Source organism: Hylobates moloch, unplaced genomic scaffold (assembly GCF_009828535.3).
Source record: "Hylobates moloch isolate HMO894 unplaced genomic scaffold, HMol_V3 SCAFFOLD_18, whole genome shotgun sequence".
NCBI lineage: Eukaryota > Metazoa > Chordata > Mammalia > Primates > Hylobatidae > Hylobates > Hylobates moloch.
The window spans coordinates 63,273,568-63,279,401 of NW_026652293.1; the positions used below are offsets into that span (position 1 = coordinate 63,273,568).

The following is a 5,834-nucleotide window of genomic DNA, read 5'->3' on the forward strand; positions in this document are numbered from 1 at the left end:
TACTACCAAGAGGGTTACAATGGAGGACAGAAGATCTGGGTCCAAGATCCTGCTCTACTGCAGCAGCACTGAGCTGGCAGAAAGCAGCAGGCAAACACCTCCTTCTCCTTCTTATTAGGGGATGTGGAGAGGCACTGCACAGGGAAGCGAGGCAAAGCAAGAAAAAAGTGAGCAGCTTCCCTCACAGCAGCAACCAAGTCACACTGCAGATGGTTAGACAGGCAGGCCTGCGTTCAATATCCAGTTAACATTGAGCAGAGACTGCCTCCCACCTGCAAACCAGGGAAAGGAAAGGAAATGGGCTTTGTTATCATTGGCCTCATTGACCAGTGGCTCTCCCTTTTTTATCTCCAGAGCTCATTTGTTGTCCAGACACCCTACATCTGCCTCTAACTGAAGCCAAAGGTAGAAGGTTAGAAGACTGGCAGCTTAGGGACATAAGCAGCGGGGCTCTTGCCTGGATACGGTGCCAGAGACTTGCTGTCTGCTCTTTTCTTCTACCATCCTATCCCACTCCCACCCAAGGGCTCTACAACAATAGGCTCTTAACAGGATAAAGAAGCCTTAGAACCATCCAAATCCATCCTAAACTGTAGGTGTATCAGTCAGGGTTCTCCAGAGAAAGACCACCAGTAGAAGATATATAAAAAGAGATTTTTATAACATATTGGCTCATGCAATTATGAAGACTGAGAAGTCCCATGATCTGCTGTCTGCAAGCTGGAGACCCAGGAAAGCCAGTCGTGTGGTTTGAAGGCCTGAAAGCTAGAGGCCTGGTGGCATAGATTCTATTCCAATTCTAAAAGCCTGAGAACCAGGAGAGCTGAGGGCAGGAGAAAATGGATGTTCCAGCTCAAGCAGTCAGGCAGAATTAATTCAACTTGCTTCTACCTTTTTGTTCTATTGAGACCCTCAATGGATTAGATGATGCTATCTGCTCTTCTCAATTCACCAACTCAAATGCTAACCTCTTCCAGAAATAATGTTTAAACAGCTATCTGGGCATCCTGTGGCCCAGTCAAGTTGACAGATAAAATCAACCATCCCAGTGGGTAGAACAAATACAACTCCCAAGAGGGAGACAGGGGCAATCTTTAAGGACAGTGCTTTCTCAAGGGCAGGAGGAGGGAGGAAGCACCACCTTAAAGAAGAGTATGATGGAAAGCAGGAACAACGGAATCTATTCCACACACATATTTGCACATGTTCAAAAGGGTACATGCCCAAGAATGTTCATTTCAGCACTGTTTTTAGATAGCAAAAAAATAAAAATAAAAAGTTGGAAACCATCTAAATATCCACTAATAGTGGGCTAAATAAATCAATTACAACATGTTCAGATTATATTATTCAGTGAATACAAAAAATATATGAGATTGTTATGCTCTTCAAGCTATATTATTAAGTTAAAAAAACTCAAATTGCAGATTAATAATCTTATCATGCAAAATATTTTTTAAAATTTAAAATTAGGTGTGTAAATAAATTTAATTTACATATATCCATGTACAAAAATGTCAGAAAAAGGTCTAGAAAAGTATATGCCCAAGTGAGGAGACAGTAGGGTTGCTGTGTCAAAGGGGACTCATAACATTTTATTCAATAGGCTTGATTATTAGAATATTTTCCAGTAACTGTGTGTTTATGTATTATTCATGTAGTTATAAACAAAATTGCCTTTGTAAAAGCAGGTCTGACATTTTGAAATGTGGAGCTGTAACTGATCTGTGAACCACAGGAAAAAATCAAAATTTATCCATTCCATCCTTATATTTTTGTTGTACAATGCCCTTGACAGAAAGTGGAGGTAATTTCCAAAGGCACCCTGACTCCCAGGAATCAAGATGGCCAAAAGGCATACTAATTTTCTGTGTTCAGTTGACATTTTGTTATCCAACTAAATGGACTCTTATCTTTCAGTTCTTTAAGGTTTAAAGGTCTTCCATAAAGACCTTTATGGAAAGTTTTGGCAGGAAACATCAAGCTTTGCAAGATGCACATTATATGACCCTCAAGGATGGAGCCTAAGACACTGTTTCACATTTGGGGTCTTCTCGCAGCCTCTAGTCCATGTTTTCCTCAAGATGGAGGCTGACCCAGTGTTGGTTGGCTGGCTCCCAAAGATTCTTCAGGGACATTGGCACTTTGCTTCCTTAAGGGTGCTAGAATACTTACATAAATAAAGAGCTTACTTCTCAAATATATGTAAATCTTAGGGTACTTTGATTTGGATGTAGCTTGACTTATTGTAATGTATTCATGGGTTTTTAGGTCTTAAGATTTATATTGAGAAGACAGTGGCAAAGCATAGAGCATATAATAATCTTCAAACTGGCGACAAGGAAGGGTAATGAAATAATAGAACCAAGTAGCAGAAACCACAAGATCAAAAAGAAGGAATGGGGCTGGGCGCGGTGGCTCACACCTATAATCCTAGCACTTTGGGAGGCGGAGGCAGGTGGATCACCTGAGGTCAGAGGTTCAAGACCAGCCTGGTCAACATGGTGAAACCCCGTCTCTACTAAATACACAAAAATTAGCCAGGCGTGGCGGCAGGCACCTGTAATCCCAGCTACTCGGGAGGCTGAGGCAGGGGAATCATTTGAACCCGGGAGGTGGAGGTTGCAGTGAGCTGAGATCACACCATTGCACTCCAGCCTGGGTGACAAGAGTGAAACTTGGGCTCAAAAAAAAAAAAAAAACAGAAGAAGGGATGAAGAATAGATAAGTAATTTTGTAGAAACTGAGAGAGAATTCTCCCAGAGATGAAGTTATTGTATTTTTTTACTCCTTTCTATTGTCTCCTTTGCTAAAATGTTCCCACCTCCTGACTTAATAAAGAAATCCACAACCCTGTCTCATTCGTAAGTAGCTATGACGCATCTCTCTCCTTTCATTCCCAATCAGTAGTTGTGAATGGTTTCCCACTATCATCACCTTCACAGCTATTCAGGTACATTGGTGAGACTGCAGCATCAGCATGGCGGCACAGTATTAGCTCAGATAGACTCCATCCCCTAGGATATTTCTATAGAAGAACTTTTGTGAGAGAGTGAGTGGCTATAGGAAGAGGGTTTTCTAAACGCGGTGGGGTTTGGGAATGGAGATGTTAGGCTCACCTTTGACCCTGAGCTAGGCAAGTGGCCAGAGGGATGAGAAAGGATGGATTATCTAGGTCTAAACTATTAATAATATCCTCGCATTTGAAACTGGCCATGGCTTTCATAGCTTCTCTCATTCAAATTTGTATTACATGTCATGGCCAGTTTAATCTTCCAAACATTGTTATTACCACCTAACTCTCCTGTCTGAAATCAGTCGTGGCTGCCTTCTGCTTGTACAATAAAGTCAAAATACATTAGCTTGGCTGGCAGGGTCCTCTGGGAGTGAGCACTAATTTAGATCTTCCCAAAGTCCTGGTGTTCTAGAAATGCCTGAATCCACACCTACCCTTGTGCTTCCCACTTTGTACAAGTATTTTCACTTAATTCTTTCTATAAAATATTGTGGGGCTTTGTTCTGAAGTTGGCTCCTTAAGAAGAGGAAATGTTTCAGGACAAAGGCAGACAGCTGTCTCTGCTATTAAGGCTCTTTGATTTGGCTCGGTACATTCCAATCTTGCTTCCGTAAACCATCCTCATTTGCAATCGTGTTATCCACCACCTGAGTCCCACTGTGGTTACCTAGTTCTAATCTCTCCACCTGATTCTGGGGAATTTCAAGGTCTAAGTGGCAGCAGTAGGATGCCTTTCTTTCACTTGAAAGTTTTTAGTTTATTAATCCACACAATGTCTGCGGATAACATCATTGCAGCATCTTTACTCCTTTGGCTTTTTGCCAGCACCAACATTGGCCTTTGCCAACCCCCTGAGTTTCTTCATTCTATTCTTGCATTCGTCTCACTGCTTTCTTGAGGTCTTTTTCTTCTCATGGAGGCAGGCCATGTCTTGCAAGTCTATGTTTGGGTTCATGGTTCTTTACATAATCCAAAAAAATCATAAATCACACCAAAGTCAGCTATCTTGCCACCACCAAAATAAGTTCTGAATCCAAATACAAAGATGACATCCAATGTGGTCTTGTATATTTTGACTAATTTTTCCAGAATTTCTGTCTTAGGTACTGTTGCCTTCCCAGTGTTAAGGATATCTATGACCATTTGTTTCCTTTGAAGTAGTTGGTTGGTCCTGAGTTTCCTGGTCCAGATAGTTACTGTGTCATTCATGATGGCAGGTGATCTGCAGGCAACCAGGGAAGAAAACTCAGGAGGATGCTTTAAATCAGATGAGTCTATCTGTTTCTGAGCCCCAGATTGACACTGACCTAGTATGTGTATATGTGTGTGTGTGTGTGTGTGTGTGTGTATACACATACACATTTTATGTGGTATTCATTAATTCTATCTATGGCTATGTAACAAATTACCCCCAAACTAGCAGCTCAAAACAAGAAATATTTAAGTAATTATTATTTCACACAGTTTCTGAAGGTCAGAAATTTATAGGCAGCTTAGTTGGGTGGTTCTCTCTTAGGGTCTCTCATGAGGTTGCTATCAAACTCTCAGCTGGGGCTGAAGTCATATGAAGGCTGGACAATGCACTTTCAAGTTCATTTGTGTGATTATTGGCAAGTCTCCATTCTCTGCAGGGCCTCGGTTCCTCACCACATGAGCCTCTCTCTACAGATTGCCTGGGTATCCTCAAAAGCCAATGATGAGAGAGACAGAGAACAAAACAGGAGCTGCAGTGTCTTTTGACCTTAATCTTGGAATTGGTACATCATCATTTCTGCCATATCCTATTGGTCACACAGATCTGGGAGGGTACTATGGAAGGGTGTTCACACAAGGACAGAAGGATATTTGTGGTCATTTTGGTGGCTGGCAGCCACACCCAGCCATGTTTTTATGCCTTCCCATACACATTCTAACATCTTTGAAATTGGGGTGCATCTTATAATCAACGGTATGTCATAGTTTAATTGGCAAAATCTCTAGTTAGTGGTATATAAAGTAATCATGTGTCTTATAATTGTATCTTATTCAGGGAAACATCCCATAGGGATAGGAGGCTTTCTGACTCCTGGCTACCTGTCTCAACCATGTTGCTCATGGTCCCATCGAAAGTCTAGTTCCTGTCCCACCATATGATGCTCAGCTCCTTTTCTACACCCTTGCCCATACCGGTCCTTCTGAGGTGGCTTCTTCATAACTTAAATGACTACATCAGGCCTAAATCCTCCAAAAGCTTTCCGTGACCACCCTAGAGCACCATAGTCTCAGTATCCTCTGTAGTCCCATAACACTTGTTAATGATTCCATCCATTCGGTGCTTAATTTTGTACCTTGTAGTAATTGTTGAGGTTTCATATGTACCTACTTCACACGTACGTGCTGTGTATATGCCCAGTGTGAACACTAAATGTTGCTGTATGCATCTGGATTCCTGTTTTCTTTCTAAAGCAGAATTTTGGGACTCTTCATAAAACAAAAACAACAAATCTCTGCTCCTTGGGTGAAATTTTATAGCTAATCTGATAGACAAAATTATAATAATCAGAAATGTACAACTACACAAAAATGTATAAGTCAAAGATGCAAAGGCTGAGTTAGAGCACCTCAGTTTCCAACAGTTCATCTACTTCATGATTGTTTTGTTCTCTGTAACATCTAAGTTATAAGATTTATTTGAACATGACTTCTGTGCATTCCATTGCACCATGGGGTGGGGAAAAAGGTGTCTGGTCTATTTTTGCCCACAAAAATAAGAATTTTTTCTGGGAACAGGGTTAGGAACAAAAGATCAGTACCTAACAAAACTCCTGTAAGTGGTTTA

The 5,834-nt window shown here is 41.2% G+C and overlaps 1 pseudogene; it reads right to left on the reverse strand.

Moving 5' to 3' along the window:
• Positions 1–3,818: 3,818 nt before the first annotated feature.
• Positions 3,819–4,225, reverse strand: LOC116457836 (small ribosomal subunit protein eS24-like; annotated as a pseudogene).
• Between the last annotated feature and the right edge of the window lie 1,609 nt (positions 4,226–5,834).